Genomic DNA, 21,672 nt, shown 5'->3' with positions numbered 1-21,672 from the left:
AGAGAGAGAGAGAGAGAGAGAGAGAGAGAGAGAGAGAGAGAGAGAGAGAGAGAGAGAGAGAGAGAGAGAATATATGGAATTATAAGAGAAACCAATTTTGTTGAAATACAATTATGATGCCATTAAAAAGGTTCATAAACCCAAGGTTAGGAGCACCTAATTTAAGATAACCTTAGATAGCACTTCTTTTATGGCCATCCACCCATTCCTCAGGTGGAAGTAATAATGATCAGGAGGATGAGGAGGATGATCATAGATAGCATTTATAGAATACCTATTATGTGCTAGGCACTGTGCTAAGAACTTTACCAATATCATCTCAATTGATCCTCATAACCCTTGGGAGTAAGTGCTATTATTATCACCATTTTGTAATTGATAGAACTGAAGCACACAGAAATTAAGTAACTTCCTCAAGGTCACAGAAATATTAAGTCTGAAGTTAGATTTGAACTCAGTCCTTCCTGAATATTGGCTGTATTTACTACACAGCATAGAGAGACCTCTCTGGCCTCAAATTCCTTATAACATTTTCCCAGTGCTTTTCCTTTTTAATCATATTACTTCTTGTTATTTCAGTTATTTGTCCCTATGAGTTTTCCATATCCAATTGTAAACTCTGTGTGAGCAGGACCTTTGTCACATCCATCTTTGCATCCCAATACCTTATTAAGTTAACAAATGACACAAATCTAGAAATATAGTAAACTGTGTGACAGAATCAAGTCCCTAAAAGACCTCAACAAGCAAGAAAATTAGACAAAAACTTGTAAAATAAAATAGGAATAAATCAAAAGTTTTAGACTTTAGTTAAACCAATCTCACAAATAAAAGGTGGGAAAGACATGAATAGATATCAATCTATACTAAACCCTGGCCAGACCATATCTAGAGTATTGTGTTCATTTTGTGGTACTGTGTTTTAGAAAATACTTTGATTTTCTTTAATGTGGAAAAGTGATAAGAAGGAGACAACAAGAATGTTTAAGCGTCTTGGATCCATATCATATGATAATCAGTTGAAGCAATGGGGATTGTTAGACTGGGGAAAAGAAAACTTGGTGGGAGGTAAAACTTAGATGATAGCAGACTTCAAGTACTTGAAAGGCTAGCAGATAGAAAAGATTAGATTTGACCTGTTTGGCTAGATAGGACAGAAATAAAAACAATAGGTGGAAATTGAAAGAGACAAAGTTAGATTTGAAAAACTTCCTAAAAAATAAGCTATCCAAAATGGAAGTTTTGAAGGCAGTGAATTCTCTCTCATTAAAAGTCTTTAAACAAAGATTAGATAGCTACATTCTGTTTATGTTTTCTGAGAGCTTCTCTGTCCAATCCTGTTTGGAATGAATAGAAGAAGAGTTCACATCCAAATCTGAAATTCTGCTATTATTATTATTATTATTTTATTCTGTGGATACAAGGTAGAAATAACACTAGATTTGAAGTCAGGCCAGTATATTCTAACTATTATTTGTTACTTGTGGGACTGTAATAGCAATGAAATTTGAAGATCCCTTTGTATTGCCAAGCTGAGAGGTACTTATCACCTAGTTTCAAATTAAGCCTCTGTTAAAGAAACAGAAGGTCTGAACCCCTGTTACTGACATAATAGGAAGGGACTGAACAGGGAAACCCTGTTGCAGTTGTGACAGGAAGGGGCTTAACAGGGAGAAGCTAATGCCATATATAAGGAAGAGCAGAAGCTGGACAGTCAGAATTTCCTAGGGGTAAGCATCATGGAGGCAGAGCAGCTGCTGCTGGACTGAAGACTGAGCTGACAATTGAGAAGAACTGAAAAGAGGAATGAGATTTGAGAACTGAGACAGAATTTCTTGGAGGAAGCCACATGGAGGCTGGATAAAGTGATTTTGATTTTGAGAACAGATCGTATGGTGCTGAAGGCTTCTGAGGGCCAGCTGGAGCTGCTGAGGATTTTTGAAGGCCAGCTGGAGCTGAAGAAGACTGAGGAAGAATGAGTGTGGTGCAGGACTTTGTACAAATGTTGTGATTTTGTTAATGTGTATGAATGTTCTTGTGGCTTTGTTAAGACTTGTCTTCCCAGGAACAGTGAATGAGAAGGATTTGATATTGACTAGATACTGTGACTTCATGGAGAACTGGACAAGGAGCTTGGAGTTGTCTGCTTTTGAACTCAGGTGGAAGTTGATTAGATTCAGGCAGGAGCTGGGACCATGGAAAAGGAACCAGGGGAGCTGAAAGCCTTCCCCAAGTCAAGTGAAAAGACCTCTCCATGGGTACTGAGTAGTGACTGATGAAATTGACTGAGTAGTGACTGATGAAATAGGATACTGATTAGTGACTGATGAAATTGTAATTCACTCGTGACCTAGGGGTGGATGGCTTTTGTATTTTCCACTACCTCTTAAGAGGATACTGAGTAGTGACAGTTGAAGTTGTAACTTAATTGCACCCCATGAGTACAGAATTTTGACTTTTGTATTTTGTGACCCTTAAGGAGGCAAACCACCTTAAGGATGATTGAATGATTGAGTTACTAAATGATTGTACTTTGGTGAAAACTATGTGACTACTTTGGTGGGAACTATGTGGCCATTTTAGTGATAAGTTGTTGAGCTGTGACACGGTGAATACCGTATTTTGATTTTCTGTGATAAGTTGTAACATTGAGAATACTGTACCTTGATATTCTGTGAATGTTTTGCTCTGGTTTGTTATTGAATAAATAGAGAGTTTTGCTATACAATGTAATCAGAGTCTTGAAAGCTGTTCACAGCAGCAGTCCTCTGGAAAGCTGCTCATGCTTGGCTTTACAGGGACCATGGACAAATTGCTTCACCTAGCTCAGAGTTTAGTTTCCTCAATTACAAAATGAGACATTTAGACCTTTAAATTTTCTTCCAATTATAAATCAACAATCCTATAATCTGTTGGAGACCCTTCGACCAGATCTGTGTATGGTACCCAGTATTCAGAGACAGCTGTATCTTTTACTGAACAATTCAAAAGCTGTAAAACTTTCAAATAAGAGTAATTGCCCTTACCATCACTATATGGATGGTTATAATATAAAAGATACAATATCCTTATCAATGAGATATGTTAGAGATAACAAGAATTAGATTAATGAATTTCATCTGAAAAAAATAATTGCACACAAAGCAACCAAAAAAACAAATACAAAATAAATCTGTCAAGAGTATTAGGGATTTGTTATCATTTAAGGGGAAAAAAAGTGCTGCAAACTTGCACTGATGTTTCTCTCTGTACAAATGTTACTAGGAAAAAAAAATGAGATGTATATCTTTGATGTGCCTCAATAGCTAAATAATTAAATGCCTAAGTTAATGGATCTTTTTAGTGAATCTCTTTAGCTGCAGAATGAACTACAACAATTTCACTAATTCTCAATAAGAAAAGCAAAAGTTAGCAACCAATGCCCTAATAGCACTTAGAGATTTTTGTTCTCATGTCTTATCATAATAAATAATCATGCATTATCTCTTTTGGAAAAAGAATATGTGTTTTTTAGAGGTGCAGTTCTTAAACTTCACCATGGGAATAGATGAGGCAGTCTAGGATAGAAGGAAGAACACTAGGGTGGGCCTCAGGAGAACCAGGTTCTTATCTTTACTCTATCATTAACTTATTATATGGCCTGGGGAAGTTATGTTTTCTCACTGTTGGCCTCAGTTTTTTCATATAGAAAGCTCGGCAATGATAGCTGTTATTTATATGGTGCTCTAAGATTTGCAAAATGATTTTAAGGACCCATTTGATATTCTGTTATGGGCTAGGTAATATAGACATAATTTTGTACATTTTGCAGATTTGAAAACTGAGGCTCTATTAAGTGACTTGCTCATTGTCACCAGTCCATCTTCTTTGCTCTTGGCATTTTCCCAGCTGTTCTCCATGCCTGGAGTTATCTCCTTCCTCATTTCTGTTTTCTGGCTTTCCTGGATTCCTTTGAATCCCAGGTAAAACCTCATCTTCTGCAGGATGCCTTTCTCTGTTCCCCTTAATGCTCATGTCTTCCCCGTTATATACATAAAACTATATACATGTATATTTAACATTCAAAAACATATATTTATACAGGTATTGTTCAGCATTCATAAGCATACATGTGTACATATATACCAGTTCGTTGTATGTATCTGTGTATAGGAGGGAGGGAGAGAAAGAGGGAGAGAGACAGAGAAGGAGAGAAGAAGAGAGGAGAGAGTTTAAATTTTTTCCTGTTAAATTGGAACCTCTTCATGATCAGGAACTGTTTTTTGCCTTTCTTTGTATTTTTGTCATTTAGCACAGTGCCTGTCATGTAGTAGATACTTAATAATGTTTGTTGACTTATTGACACAGGTAATAAGCATCAGAAGTAGGTGTCCTGGCTCCAAGTTCAACATCCATCCTAAATCAGATCTCTTCCAAGTTAAAACTATGGATGATATTGTGAGATTATATTTAGAAAATGGAAGGAATCTATAATTTTCATCAGGCATGTTGTTTTTGCATTTAGATATTGAGCACTGATAGAGCAAATAGAAAATTTGGAGTTGATGGGCATCCCTCTTTTTGCCCATACTAGCATTGTGACATTTTTGCTTTGATTGTAATGTGCTCTGGACAGCCTCTTTGTTTCACTGTTTTGGTTACTACTTTCAGGTTTTTTTTTAAATTTCAAGCCCCTTAACTTATTTTTCTTCTTATTTGAGAATTCCAAATGTTTTCTTCTCTTTTCCTTCTTTTTTTTTAAACAAATTTTCTTCATGTATATTTGAGAGACTATTACTATTTCCATTCTCTACTGGCGTAGGAACTTCCGGGGTCTCAAATTGTGCCTTTATTTGCCATTCAATTTTGAATGAACTTGAATGTATGCTTTTTTTTTCTTGGTCTACAACAACCTCCTCTTTTATTTCCTCTTACAATATTAGAATATTGCATGACAATCTCTACTCTAATACCATGATTTGTTTGAAATGAGTTGTTTTTTTCTTCAATTGTGTTTTTTTTTTCCAGACAAGTTGGCTGCACTGTCTTTAATCAGAAAAAAGTGTATTACTTTGATTATATGTCAGTAGTTATAAGTTGTTTGAACAGTACTCATTTTTCTCTCTAAAGCCATTCTGCTTTTGAACTTATCTATTAAATCTCTTATCTGGATTATACAACAGATTTCTAATTGGTGTATTTGACTTAATTCTCGACCTTTCTAATCCAGCCTCCATATAGGTGTCACCCACTTACTCAATAAACTCTAGTAGTTCCTGTGACCTCTAAGAAAAAAAAATATGTGTATATATATATATATATATATATACATATATATGCATGTGTGTGTAGATATATGTATATGTATATGTGTGTGTACATAGACACACTCTTCTGGGGTGAACCTTACAGAAAGATCCATCCATCAGCAAGCATTCATTAAGTGCCTATTATCTGTTTGGCACTGGGTTAGATATGATGCTAGAATTATAAAAACAAATTTGAAATAGGCTCTTCTCTCAAGAAATTTACATTCTACTTGGTGTTATGAAGGTATCTAAACTTAGATAAATGTATGGCCCTTTTGTAACTATGGACATAGCACCATTAGCCATATGGTACTAAATGGTATAGGATAAGTGTTTGTCCTTTTATTCACTCATCAAGAAAAAATGTCTCAGGGTGGCTATTAGGCATAGTGAATAGAGCACTGACCCTGGAGTCAGGAGGACCTGAGTTCAAATCTGGCCTCAACTTAACACAAAACCCAGCTGTGTGACCTTGGGCAAATCCCTTAACTCCAATTGCCCTCCAAAAAGCAAAAAAAAAAAAAATAGAAAAGAAATAATGTCTCTTCTACTTTAGGGAAAATATCTGAATTTCTTCTGTTATAATAAAGAAGTGCATAGCAAGTAAAATAATTTTTAAAATAACTATATACCTAACGTATAACTCTTCACTAAGTCACCAATAATTGAGCTTATTCTTGTAAAATATCGTACTCATTCTTGAGTTTGAAACAAAGACCTGTATTAGGAATACCATGCTTTATAATAGCAGTATCTATTCAGTAGATTTCTTTAAAGCACACAATTTTAACAGGAAAAACAATTAACTCCTATTGGAATTTTTCTATTAAATCATCATTATGGACATTGAATGAGTACTCTAATTAGTTAGCTTTTCTAATGGGAATATTACCTAAATTAAAATCAGGATGAAATGTTCAATACACTTGCTAATCTGCTATGGGGGAGTTGGAACTATATATTGCATTCTTACTTAGTTCTGTAAGCTATAAACTCATAAGTGCTTCCCAGAATCCTTGGACTAGATTTATATTCCCTTCCATCATTTAATACTCTTTATTGTTCATTTTTTTCCAGTAAGTAGGCCTAACACAGTCCATCAAGGATCTTAAAAGCAGGATATCTCTGTTCTGGTACATAGTGGAATTCCCACTATTGCTAGCATATGCAATATTCCCCATTATTAATGCTGTGAGGAAAAACACTTTACAATATGCAATAATGTGAATATGAATATAAACATAAATTATCCTACTTTTGACTATTCCTGCACATTGACAAATGATGACTTCCCAGGTCAAAGTTACTGCAACTGTGTCTAGTTGACAAACTTAGTCATGCCAGGAAAAATGGCAAGACCAAGGGATGTTTAACTTGAGCAAGAAAAGACAAAGAAGAGATTATCACTGGCATCAAATATTTGGAGGAGTGACATAAAGGAGAAAGATAAAGGCATTGAATTTGGTCACAGAGGGCAGAACTCAGAATAATGAAAAGACATCATAGGGAGGCCAATTTCATATCAAAATGAGAAGGAATTTTTCAACTGGAGATTTCAAGTAGTGAAACGGTCTGGGTTACAAGGTAATGATCTAGCTTTCACTGGAATTATACTGCCCCCTCTAAGTTGTCATCAACTCTTCTTCCTCACTGCCTGGAATGACTTTTGCTGACTCTAGTAGAAAAGAAAAGGGTAGGAAGACAGCAACAATAAAAACTGAATTGAGTAAGTCCTACAGTAAAAGTCAGTTGTTAGTAATATGAGGGGCAGAATCACCAGGTCATTTAGTGAATTAATCAAATGAATGATACATCTTTACAATGAATCTTATGTGCTCAAAATACACTTTTTTTTACATAGAATGAATAAATGTTTATCAAGCACTTAGTAAATTTAATGCACTATGTTCAGTGTACTTTGTGGATTACATTGAGTCTCTAGAAATTTTCTATAAAACTTGTAAGATATAAGACTGAGATTGCTTTTAATAAGGTCATAGGCTTTGAGATGGAAGGGACCTTAGAAGTCATCTATTCCAGCATCCCCCCCTACATTTTATAGATGAGGAAATTGAGGAAAGAAGAGGTAAAATTGATTCCTTCATTGAAACAGATATTAAATATCAGGGTCAAGATTTGACTAATTAGGGCCAGATATTCTAATTCTAAAACTAACACTCAGAATCACAGAATTTCAGGGTTGAAAGGAATCCAAGAATCCAGTAAGCCCAACCCATAGGTGAATAAGAATATTCCCTACAATGTACCCAATAAAATTTTATCCAAGCTTAATTTGAAGATCTCCAGTGAGGGAGAGCCCACTTCCTTACCAGTAATTTCTTTCTCTCCCCTTGCATCAAGACTGTATTTTCATTTTACATTCATTATTTCTAAGTCTTTCCTCTCTGACCAAGTAAGACAAGTCTAATACCTCTTACCCATGACAGTACTTTAAAATACTTATAGCCCACTTTCACCATCTTATTTTCTTCTAGACTAAATCTCATTTGTTCCTTCAACAGATCCACTTGAGACATGCTGCCTACATATATAGATAACTATCAATCTTTATCTCACTAACATTTATTCTCTTCGTTTCTGACTTAGCTCCAGAATTGGGAAGATTGAAATCAAACGTGGTGGCATGATGATTTCCTCAGAATATCATTGAAATACCATCAAGGCATTTCATCAAGGTAAGAGCATCTGCCTTACAAATACATAGGGTCAATATTTTTGTTGTATTACTGCTTTTTTAAAACTTATATTTGTTCCTGTATGGATGAAAATGCAAATCTAGTCATTATGTTTGATATCAGAACTGAAAATAAAATATAATGAACAAAAATAATAGCTTTGCTTTCACTGTGTGAAGCTGTTTTGACATGCTATTCACATACAAAAATGATGGTGAGGGAGGGAAGTTCAGATTGAGTTCATCTTATCAGCTGATTTAACAGCTTCCCTGTGTCCACACAGTAGTGCTCACTGATTTGAAAAGTGGTAGGAGAAAAGATGTTGGCAGAATCATCACAACAATGCTCAAACATTTGGAAAATGGGGACAAGGAGAGAGATTGGTACCACTAGTGAGTCCTTGATCACCTGATCATTACTCTTTCTAGGGCATTCCATTTCAGTTTTAACCAAACCTACCAATCCTCTATGATTTAAGCACAGGCTCCAAGGCTTATCATTTGAGTGTGAACAGACTAAAGAATTTCAGTAGATGTAGCTATGGAAATGAAAATAGTCTCAATTACCAAGTGCTTAAGCTCAAGGACCCCTCACATCTACTGCTTACTCAATATACCAGAAATGTGGGAAAGAATAAATCAACTATTTAAAAAGTGTCAGAATGAAACAGGTCAGTTTGCCATCATGTTTTTGTTGCTGTTGCTATGGTATAGTTAAGATGTCAAAATAATTTTTGAGATAAGCATCTGAATTCAAGTAAAATGATTTATTTAAAATAGAGATTGAGAATCTCAAGCTAACATATATTATGTTTATCAGAAAGATTTTGGACAAGTTCTTTTGGCTTTGTGGCTCTTTCTACACTGGGAAAAAAAAACCCTGCTTTAGTGTGATCATGTGTTGTGAGGTGAGAGATATAATCTCTTTCTTTGTGGTATGAAGTTCACCATCACTTGCAAATGTTTAATTCATCTATGAAAACATTTTTTTAAAAAGACTGATGTAGACTAAAGTGTTCATACTCTTTGACCTATAGATTCTGCTGTTAGGCATATACCACTTAAAAGGTCTAAGATAGGAAGAGAGATTACATATACATCAAAATATTTATAGTATCTTCTTTTACCAGCAAAACAAAATAAAACAGACACAAAGTAAATGTTCATGAACTGGGATATGTTTAATAAATTATGTGTTCATGAATGTAATGAAATATTACTGACCTGTGAAAAATGATGGAAAAACTGTGAAGGATGGGAAGCCTTATATGAACTGATTTAAAGAGAAGTAACCAGAACTTGGTGTATCTATATGCCTATATCTATCTATCTATCTATCTATCTATCTATCTATCTATCTATCTATCTATCTATCTATCTATCTATCTATCTATCTATATCTATCTCTATCTATCTATGTTTCTTTCTGTCTGTCTATCTATCTGTCTAACTATTCATATATATGTCTAAATATATATAAACACATGCATTTATGTATATGCACATGTGTATGTATGTCATAAAAATAAAAACAACACACTGCATTATTATCATTGCCAAGCTTGATGACAAAAAAAAGAGAAAATACACCACCCTCCCTTCCTTGAAGAAATGGACAAATGTGGATATGGACTATAGCATACACTGTCAAACTTGGTTGATGTGTTTGTTAGTATTGTTGAATAGTTTTTCTTTCTTTTTTCTCTTTGTTACAATGTCTCCCTCAGTAGAGGAAGAAGATGTATGTTCTTGGAAATGAAGGGGTTATAAAACAAAAATATCTATACAATTATTATAGTTATTTTCAGACATTTGGAGAGTTGTCCCATGGAAAAAGAATCAGATTTTCTGTGCTTACATCCAGAGGGAAGAACCAGAAACAGTAGTTGAAAGCTACCAAAAGGCAAATTTAAGTTTCCTAGCAATTGGAGTTATCCAAAAGAGGGATAAGTTGCTTGAAGAAGTGACTTACTTGAATCATTTAAACAAAGACTTGGTGATCACTTGTCACAAGTTAGAAAAGAGATTCTTCTTCAGGGACAATTTGTGCTAGATGGTTTCTGAGCTCACTTCTGATGCTGAAGTTCTGTTCTGTTATGAACCTGAATGACTAACAGGATAATGATACCCTCCAAAGAAAATAAGGAATTTAAAGGAGAGTTTTGAATGTGCTGATTTTCAGAAACTGATGGAAGATAGAGATATTTAACCCACAGTCATCCATGTGGACCTGAAGAAAGATTAAGGCTTTACATATAGAGAACAGAATGATCTATGAAGAGATTGTACCTGAATTAATGGGAGCAAATGATATTACTTTTAGGAAGGGTGTAAATAGAAATAAAAAATCAGATAATGATAGTCGTGTTTAGGGATTGGGAGATGGATGATAGCTTAACAAAGAAGACTAAAAAGAAGCATGGGTATCATTGTCAGTGGTGCCTATTTTCTCAGCACCAGGTGACTGGAATGATGAAATAGTGTTTCATCCAGTGTAGGATGGACATGAATTATGGAAAGCCTATCGCTTATGCATTAGTCTACATCAGGCACAACATGTTCAAGGAAAAAGTGTCTGATTTCAAGGGGATAGCTAAAGTGAAAAAAAAAGAAAGAAAGAAATGCTCAAGCCAGGCAAAGGTAGGTGATTCAGTTAGTCAATTTGGCTACAGGGAACTTTACGAGGAAGACATTCAGTACACTGAAAAGCTCACTCAGAAATAAATTCTGTCAATTCTGAAATTAAAGAGTTTTTGTTTGTATGAGTCTATGGTAATTTGGCTATCAATGCTTCAACTAGAACTCACTGATTATTAAAAGGACCACCCCTCCCCATTTATGCCACAACTAGTTCCTATGAGATTGGTTTTCATTTACCCTAAAACTTGTATCTTTGTGGCAGGAGGTTCACATCGTAGGGCTTTGTTTCCTTATCCATAGAGGACTGCAACATGATATTAAAGGGTAGTAGGGATGGACGGGGGGACTATCTTGCTTTCACTTAGATAATTTGTGCCCTGAAAATATTGCTTCTGTTAGGTAAGATTTAGGGGCTGACAGGCTCAGGGTCCTCACAATAAGAGTTCATAAATGGTAATTTCATTCATAAATGGTAATTTCTACATATCATGTGGTTATGAAGTTCACATGCCGCATCAATACAAGTTCCATGGTTATATTTTTGCCCTTTCTCCAGGAGAGAATAGAGGGATTTGTTTTAGAATTGCAAATATCCTTTTAACTGTGTTGCTGGGTAAAGCAGGTGGGAATAGCTCCATGACAACTACTAAACTCAGCAAAAACACTGACATTGTGGAACACCTGGATGATATGAGGATCCATCAACAATTTTTCATGTTATTGTATTTGAGATAAATTTAATATTAAGGATTTTTCTTTATTTACATTAGATCATTATTAGATTTACTAGTCTGTTAGATTTATTTCTTACAGAAATTTCAGTTGCACCAATTAAAGGGAAGAAAGATAAGTAGTAGTTATGGTGAACAGTACTGGTCCTATGTTGCATTTATTATTGCATTTTGATGCATAATTTACCAAAATTTTTCTTGTTTACCAAAGAGCTAATGATTCACTTAATTCCACAAGTTATGCCCCATGGACCAATCACCAAGCACTGAAGTGTAAGAGGGTACAGAGCAGAACTGGGACAGAACATAGAGCTCTCTCAATTAACCCAATTGGAGAACAGTTTTCTTAACAACTGTATGTCTATTTACAGTTCATTAACTGTGATAGTTCCTAGTAGTTTAGCCTCTTACCATTCCCATGAAATATATAAAACTTCATAAATCCAGGGGCTCTGGCAGTGGGCATAGCCCAACCCACAGATGTGGTGAAAGTATGTTTCTAGGCCCAGGCTCGTGCAGGTGGCAGCCAGAGATACCAGGGTGCAGTGGATGCCTATAAGACTATCACCAGAGAAGAGGGCCTTGGGGGCGTATGGAAAGGAACCTCACCCAATGTTGCCTGCAATGCTATTGTCAACTGTGCTGAGTTGGTGACCTATGATCTCATTAAAGATGCCCTTATGATTGATTACCTTCCATGCCACTTCACATCAGCCTTTGGGGCTGGCTTCTGCACCACCATCACTTCCCCTGTGGACGTGATCAAGATGAGGTACATGAACTCTGCTGTGGGCCAGTATGCCAATGCTGGCCACTGCGCCATCACCATGCTTCAGAAGAACCCCAAGCCTTCTACAAGGGGTTCATGCCTTTCTTCCTCCACTTGGGCTCCTGGAATGTAGTGATGTTTGTCACCTATGATCACCTGAAACGGGCCCTGATGGTCACTCACACTTCCTGGGAAGCTGCCTTCTGAGCCCTCTCCTGCTAGCTTTCTGCCTTATTCTGCCCCCCCCCACTTTGAGTCCACACCCCATCCTACCTCTCCTCCCCTTCCATGTCATTTTTCCCTTATTCCTCTCCTCCCCTGACTTAGCACTGAAGGAGCCTCCTACACACACACACCCCTTAGAGTTAGCCCCATTTAAATCTTCTCCATCCAGCTCACTTCTTCTGCCATTGTAGCCCCACTCGCTTAGAAGCTCCTTACTGCTAATAAAGCCATACCAGAAATCCCCTCCCCCCCAAAAAAAAACCAGGTTGATCAGTGGAATAAATTAGGCACAGAATATATGGAAACAAACAAATACAGCAGCTTAATGTTTGATAAACCCCCAAATCCTAGTTAACAGGGGAAGGACTCATTTTATAAAAATCTCCTGGGAAAACTGGAGCACAGACTAGTAGAAATTCGGATTAGCACAATACCTTCATATATCAAGATGAGCTCTGAACATACATGTGATCTAAATATAAAATGTATCATAAACAAATTAGAGGCCTAAGGAAAAGTTGCATTTTGAATCCATGGTTGGGGAAGAGTTCATGAGCTCATGACTCAACACGTGATAGAGAGTATCATACAATATAAAGTTGACAATTCTGATTATGTAAAATAAATAAGGTTTTATACAAATAAAAACCATGTAGTAAAAATGAGAAGAGAACCAGGTAACTGGGAAAATCTTTCCAATAAATTTCTTTGAGAAAGATCTCATATCCAAGATATACAATAATTCCAAATTTACAAGACTAAAAATCATTCCCTATTAGATAAATGGTGAAATAATATGACTAGGAAGCTTTTAGAAGGAAAAATAAAACTGTTAACAATAATATGAAAAATGATCCAAATCACTACTAAATAGAGATATTAAAATTTAATCAACATAGAGTTTGCACCCATCCATCAGAAGATAAAATGAGAAAAGTAGAAAATGACAAATATTTGGAGGAGCTACAGGTAAACAGGTATCCTAGAGCATTGTTGGTAAAGCTCTGGTCCAGCTATTCCAGAAAGGAAATTGAAGCTGAATTCCAAAAGTTATTGAACTGCTCATACCCTTTGATCCCCTTGACACTATTAATACTAATTAATGTTAGGCCTATGTCCTAAGGAGATCAAAGCAAGTGGGAAAGAATAGACATGTTTGTATAAGCACACATACATGCACACACATATATCTATATACATATACATAATATATATTTATATATACCCACATCTATATCATCTATCTATCTGTAAATATTTATAGCATTTCTTTTCAGAATTACCAAAATTAGAAACTAAAAAGGTATTCTGCTGGGGAATGGCTAAAAAATTTATGGTATATGAATGTAATAAAATATTATTGTGAAATAAATGAGAAATAGTTTCAGTGAAAACTAAGAAGATCTCTTGCAAATTTGTTCAGAGTGGTATGAATAGTATAAGACAACAATTTGTATAATGATAAAAACATAAAGGAAAACACACTTGATAGACTTACTCTGAAAAAAAGGCCAATGATAATACATATCTAGTAGACTAAAAATGAAACATGCTACTCACCACCTGTCAGGGAGACAGTGAAATTAAAATATAAAGAAAGAGACATACTTTGGGGTTATAGTCAGTTTGGGGATTTATTTTCTTGGAGTATGAATATTTGTAATGGAAGATTTTTAATTAAAAATAATTGGTTACTTAGGAGGACAGTGGGAGAAACATTATAAGTACTTGTAAAATAAAGAAATTAATGAAAATATATTTAAATAGGCAGAAAGGAGAAAGGTATTTTAGGCAGAGGGATCGCCAAGATTAATGGCATAGAGAGGTGAGGCCATGAAACAAGGATTCTAGCCTTGCCAGAGTGCAGAATTTGAATGGAAGAATGAGACTGAAGGAGAATGTCGAGAAAAGGCTGGAGTGAAAAGGCCTTGAATGCAAATTTTCTGTGTTTGGACTATAATCTTCAGGAATTAAAAGAAAATGATTAAAGGCTGTTTATCAGAGGAGTGTCAAGAAAATCTATATAGTGGATATTTATATAGAGATTTAGAATTATAAATATATTATTTGTAGATCACTCTACAAATGAAATAGTACATACATTATTGTCTGTTTTACAAATTGAGAGACTGAGGCTCAAAAAGGTTAGGTGGATATCAGATTTCACTAAGGTATAATTGAAAGGTAAAGAGATGTGGGGGGAAAGCAAATCCCTTCCCTACCTCATTCTTTCCACCATATCACAGGCCAATAAAATATTGCTCCTTTGTTCTTCTACCTGGTATAGCTGTTGTGAGAAGAATTCATCATATGGTCATTAAAAGTTCATGGAATTAATCTTCTCAGTGTCAAATTAAGTGGTTTTATTTGTTTGATATGCATAAGCCTTGCCAAGTAACTCTGAGCAATTCACATAACCTCTGCCTTAGTTTTCTCATCTTCTATGCTGATAATAATAGCACCTCCTTCCCACATATATATGTATATATAACATTTATGTATGGATATATACTATATATACACACATGTATACTATCTATACTATATGTACACATATACTATATGTGCATATATACTATATGTACACATGCTATATGTGCATATATACTATATGTACACATACATACTATATGTACACACATGTACATATGAATTTATTTATAGTGAGCTTTCAAAATGTTGCTTGTAAAATGCTATTGATACAGCTAAATCTGACTACACTTTTTTTGCACAAAATTAATATATGAATTTGGTTGTCCAGTAATGAAATAAATATATTTTGTTTTACACGTGGACTTTCTTTGGTCAGAAATTGAGAGTACAGAATTCTTTCCCTATGAACTATCTGACAAACATCCTTCTAATGTTATTCAGTTGCATGTGTTTTGAGGAATGGAGAAGTATTTCAGCTTCAAAGTTCATTCTAAGATTCCTCGTTTTCTGCTCCAAGTTGCACAGGTGATTTCCAACAAAATTTTAAACTATTTTTTGGTGAGGGAGTATGTACATTAGAATGAGTTAGAAGCCTTTGTGAAGATTAGCATACTTATTATGCACTTAGTAGGCACTTGTTAAATGGAGATGGTCATGAAAATAGATTCCTGATTCAAGCATGTACAGTTTGTTTCTAATTTTATTTTCTCCAAACCACCCCCAACTGAAGGATCCAAGCATGTGACAAAACATTAAAATCTCTTGAACTCTCTTTTATCTGACATTCCATTGACTGAGAGTCCTCATTAACTTGTCTCCTTTGGACTATGACCCTGCTTCATTGGCCAAGAGTCATTCCTTAGTTACTAAACGATCTATGAGATAATATGCAACTTGTTTCATAGTTCTCCTGCACATTTTTCATAAAAGATAAATGATATTTGGAATTTATATGGATAGTCTGCAAAATTATGAAGACCCTCTGAATCCTTGAAAAATGGTATAGTATTACTGTTAAGCATACTTTGTATTATAATTCTTTGAAATTTTATAATCCGTTTATAATGTATTTATTAAGTACCTACTATGTGACAAGCACTGTGCTAAGCACTAGAGATACAAAAAGAAGCAAAAAGAGTATCATTGCCCTAAAGGAGCTCACAATTTAATGGGGGAGACAAGCAGCAAAGAAATATATACACACAAGATACATACAGAATAAATGGTAAATAATTAGCAGAGAATTGTCATCAGACTAATTTAAGGATTAAGAAAGGTATCCTGAAGAAAATGAGATTTTAATTGGGACTTAAAAGAAGCCAGAGAAGGTAATAGACAGAGACAAGGAAGAGGAAATTCTAGGAATTGGGGATAGCCAGCACAAATGTTTAGAGATGAGAAATTTAGTGTCTTGTTCATAGAACAGCAAGGAATCCAGTGTTACTGGATCAAAGAGTATATGGCAGGGAATAAGGTTTAAGGAGGTTGGAAGAGTAGGAGGGTGTGTAATGATAATTTGAAGATCTTCCCTGTCCCTTAATAGGCCTAAGGAAATTTGAAGACCTTCCTTGTTTTAAAAATAAACTCTGCCTCCTAATAAGCTGAGTATAATCACCTGGAGCCCTGCTTTGAAAATATACTCTGCCCCCTATTAGGCTGAATATAATCACATGGAACCTGTGATGGGAGGAGTTTGCTGAAGGGTGGAGAAGAGCCCACAGCTGGGAGCCAAAGCTAGACTGTTGGGAGGACAGCATGGGTCCCAGGGAGCCAGTCAGGTTTGTGAGTAAATATTGATCTTGTGTTGGTTTATAGGAAATCTAAAAGATGCTGTGGCTCTCTATTCTGTTGTGGCTTATTAACTTCTTTGCTACTATGATGGAATTGGTTTACTGGTCTTGGGATTTGGTTTTCTGGTGTCTGAATAAATGTTTTGGTTCTGTTCTCTATATGTAGAGTTTGTTATATTTTGCTATTGAGCACCATGCAGGTATATTTATAGTGATTATGGGTGCTGTCAATATTGCATTGGCACTGCAATAGCTTGTACATTTTCAACACAGATTCAGATTCAACAGTGATTGACTATACGTATGGTTTCACTCCACTTTCAAAGTTTCAGAGACTAGGCAGACAATACCTAAGTGTAAGGTGGGTGAGATTACTTGTAAAGGGTTCTGAAAAGGGAGATGATATGGACAACATGATCTGGAGATAGCCGATATTGAGTTGAAGGGATAGATATAAGAAAGATAAGGCAAATGTCTACCTTTCAGAGCCCATTGTGGTTCCAGGGCAGAGTCTAAGTTTCCAGCAATGTGGAAGACTAGAGTGGAGGATCACAAAGAGTGTTAGAACTAGAAAGGACCTTGAAAATCATAACATCAATTTCTCTCATTTGGCAATGAGAAACCTGAGGACCATGAAACTCAAGTAACTTTCCTAGAAATCACATAGAGGAATTAAAATTTTTAAAAATGATGGAACTATACCAGTAAGACATTTTCTTTGCATCTCACTTTTGTTTATTTACATTTAACATACACAATTTAAAAATTTTGAATCACAAATTCTTTTTTCCTTACCCCATCCATTGAGAAAGCAAACAATATAATATTAGTTCTACATGTGAAGTCATACAAAATATTTCCACATAAGCCATATTGGGGAAAATAAGATTAAAAAATATACTTCAGTCTCAGAGTTCATCAATTCCCTCTGAAGGTGGATAACATATTTCATCACGGTACCTTTTGGAATTTTTTATATCACTGTCTTTACAGATCTGGTTCTGCTCATTTTATTTTGCATCATTTCATATCAATCTTCCTAGGTTTTTGGAAACTACCCCACCCCAGTCATTTTTTTGATAACATAATAGTATTCCAACACAATCATATGCCACAATCTGTCCAGTCATTCCTCAATTGATGGATGTCCCATAATTTTCCTATTCTTTGCTACCACAGGAAGAGCTGATACACACACACACACACACACACACACACACACACATCCTTTCCTCTTTGATCTCTTGGGAGTATAGACCTAGGAGTAGTAGTTCTTGGTCAAAGGGTATGTATACTTTTATAGTCCTTTGTACATAGTTCTAAATTGTTCTGCATAATGGACTAGCTTTCAACTCTGCCACTAGTGCATTAGTATTACAATTTTTTTTTCATTCATGTTAGTCAATCTGTTAGTTGTGAGGTGGTACCTCACAGTTGTTTTAACTTTCATTTTTCTAAGTAATATGACTTACAGGATTTTTTCATGTGACTATTTTTTGTTTTCTTTAATATTTTATTTTACCCATTTATATGTAAAAAGAATTTCTAACATTTGTTTTTATAACTTTGAGTTCTAAATTCTCTCCCATCTTCCCATCACACCCCACCTCATTAAGGAGGCATGTCATTCAATATAGGTTATATATGTGTAGTCATGCAAAGTATATCCATAATAGTCATATTGTGAAAGAACATATAGGCAAGAAAAAACTCAAGAAAAATAAAGTAAAAAAAGATGCTTCAATCTGCATTCAGACAGCATCAGCTCTTTTTCTGGGAATCAAAAACATTTTTATTCACAAATCTTTCGGAGTTGTCTTGAATTGTCGTATTGTTGAGAATAGCTAAATCACTCACAGCTGACCTGCTATTACTTTGTACGCAGTGCATTTCACTTTAAAACGGCCCATGCAAGTCTTTCCAGGTTTTTCTAGGAGTATCCTGTTTATAATTTCTTATAGTACAATAATATTCCATTACAATCACATACCACAACTTGTGTAGCCATTCCCCAATTCATGGTCTTCCCCTCAACTTCTAATCCTTTACCCAAGAAAAAGAGCTGCTTTAAATATATTTTTTTATATGTCCTTTTTCTTGTTTAAAAAAAATCTCAGGGTGGCTAGGTGGTGCAGTGAGTAAAGCGCCGGCCCTGGAGTCAGGAGGACTAGAGTTCGATTCCGGCCTCAGACACTTAGCACACACACAAAGAAACACTAGCCATGTAACCTTGGGCAAGTTACTTAACCCCAATTGCCCTCCAAAAATAAAAAAAAAATCTCCTTTAAAATATAGACTTAGTAGTGTAGTCCTAGGTCAAAGGGTATATATGGTTTTATAGCCCTTTCAGCATACTTCCAAATTGTTCTATAGAATGGTTGAATCAGTGCACAACTCTACCAACAGTGCATTAAAGTCTCATTTTTCCCATATCTCCTTCAACATCTGCCATTTACTTTTTCTGAACTATTAGCAAATCTAATAGGTATTCGGTAGTTCCTAAGAATTGTTTTAATGTGCATTTCTCCAATCAATAGTGAGAGTATTTTTTTTCATAGATAGGTAGAGAGATAGATAGAAAAATAGCTATATATATTAATATATAGATAGTTTTGATTACTTCACCTGGGAACTTATCATATCTTTTGATCATTTATTAATTGGGGAATGGTTCTTATTTTTATAAACTTGACTCAATTCTGTATATGTTTTAGAAATGAGACTTTTATCAGAGAAACTTGCTTCAAATTTTTTTTCACAGTTAACTTTTGCTAACTTTACTTCCTTCCATCCTAGTTCCCCTCCCCCATTTATTTTATTCTCTCCTTTTACCTTGTCCCTTTTAAAAAGTGTTTTGCTTCTGACTATCCCCTCCCCCAATCTACCCTCCCTTCTGTCATCCCTCTCCACTTCTCTTATCCTCTTTATCTCCTACTTTCCTGTAGGATAAAATGCATTTCCATACCCAACTGAATGTGCATGTTATTTCCTCTTTGATCCAATTCTGATGTGAGTAAGATTCACTCACTCCCCTTCACCTCTCCCTCTTTCCCTCTACTATAAAAGCTTTTTCTTGCCTCTTTTATATGAAGTAATTAACCCCCATTCTACCTCTCCCTTTCTCTTTCTTCTAATACATTTCTTTCTTAACCTTTAATTCTATTTTTTAGATATCATCCATTCATATTCAACTCACACCTGTGCCCCCTGTGTGTATATATATTCTTTCTAACTACCCTAATAATGAAGAAAGCTTAGGAGTTACAAATATCATCTTCCCATATAAGAATGTGAACAGTTAAAGCTTATATTACATCCCTTACAATTTCCCTGTCCTGTTTACCTTTTTATGCTTCTCTTGAGTCTTGTATTTGAAAGTCAAATTTTCTATTCATCTCTGGTCTTTTCATCAAGAAAACCTTATACTATCTAGTTGTTTTAAATAGTCCAAAACAATTGTGTTGAATATAACTGACATGTAGTGTACTTTCCCTAGTTTTCTCTTTTGAGTAAATCTATTTTAGCCTTAAGTTTGTCCAAAATCATGATTACCACCCCTGCTTCTTTTTCCCTAACAAATTCTACTGATCTTCATTTTATGTTTGTGCATATTTCTTGTTTCCTATCCATCCTGACTCCTCTACTTTATTTCTACATGCTAACTTGTCCTCCTATTATTTAACCTACTCCCTCCTCCATAAATCTCTCCCTTATTCCCCAATCCCATTAATCTAAAATTCCTTCTATACCCCCCTTTAACCAATTCCCTTAGCTTCTCCTCTAAAGATCCCTCCCTTATCTTCTCCCTCTTCCCTATTCATTTAGCATTTTATTTCTTTCTGAATGTAGAAGCCTTTTCTACTCTTCTGCATTTACATAATTTTTTCCCTCTTGAACCCATTCTGATGAAAGTAGGTTTCCCAAACTCTCAGCACTCCTCCCCCATCTAATGCCTCTGTGTGAGTTCTTCTCATAACACATTTGTAGGAAATAATTATTCTTTTTACCTATTCCTAAACAAGTTTATTTATTGAAATCATATCATTTTCTAGTCTACCCCAATATTTCTTACAAACTATCTAATTAATCATAACAATCTTAGACATGTGTTTTACATTTCCTCATAAAAATGATAAACAGTCTGCCCTTATTGAGTCCTGAATAGTCTTTGATATGTACCTTTTATTTATATTGACTCTTGATTGTCAAATCTTAACTATTAAGTTGTGTTTTTTTTTAAACAAAATTCTTATAGTAATTAAATGTCCATTTTTTTCCATTCAGGATTATGCTTAGTTTTGCTAGGTATGATATTTTTGTCCAGAACCCCAGTTCTTTTGCTCTTTGATATATAGTCCTCCAAGACCTGTGGTCTTTTTATGTTGCTGCTGCTAGGTGTTGTGGGATTCTAATTGTAGCATCACCATATTTAAGATCTTTTTTTTTCTTGTTGCTGCTTATATTTTATCCTTGAGATGGGGGATTCAAAATTTGGCTATAATATTCCTGTGGGTCTTCCTCATAGGATCTCTTTCTGGTGGTGATCAGTGGATTTTTTTTCTATTTCTACTTTCCCCTCTAGTTTTATTGCTCTAGGTCAGTTTTCTTTAATTATTTCTTATATTACTGTATCAAGATTATTTCTTGATCATAGTTTTCAGGTAGTTCTTACATTTTCTCTTTCTGACCTATTCTCCATATCAGTTGTTTTTTATGAGATGTTTCACATTCTCCTCTATGATTTCATTCTTTATATTTTGTTTTATTTTTTCTTGTTTTCTTATGAGTTCACTGGTTTCCCCTTGTCCAATTCCAATTTTCAGAGTCATTATCTTCCTTAAGATTCTGGATCTCCTTTACTAATTGGTTGTTTTTCTTTCATTATCTTCCTAGTATTTCTTGGATTGTTATCTTTTAAATTTTTTTTCTCAATCTCTCTCATATGATTTTAAAAGTCTTTGTTAAGTTCTTCTAGAAATTCTTTTTGGGCAGGTGACCCTTTGTAGCAGCAAGCACCCTAGAATACCCAGGATGGCTGCTAGCACCGGTTCTTAGATCTGCTTTTCTAAAGGAAAGTAACTCAAAATGGGATAACAATCTT

The 21,672-nt window shown here is 35.0% G+C and overlaps 1 pseudogene; it reads left to right on the top strand.

Annotated features, from left to right (window-relative positions):
• Positions 1-12,330, top strand: part of LOC138148891 (dicarboxylate carrier SLC25A8 pseudogene) — a 40,865-nt pseudogene extending 28,535 nt beyond the window's left edge.
• The last annotated feature ends 9,342 nt before the right edge of the window (positions 12,331-21,672 follow it).

This window comes from Petaurus breviceps, unplaced genomic scaffold (genome assembly GCF_028583685.1).
Source record: "Petaurus breviceps papuanus isolate PSGF00001 unplaced genomic scaffold, PetGlider_PUasm1.0 90842, whole genome shotgun sequence".
NCBI lineage: Eukaryota > Metazoa > Chordata > Mammalia > Diprotodontia > Petauridae > Petaurus > Petaurus breviceps.
This window is presented reverse-complemented; position numbering and strand designations above follow the sequence as displayed.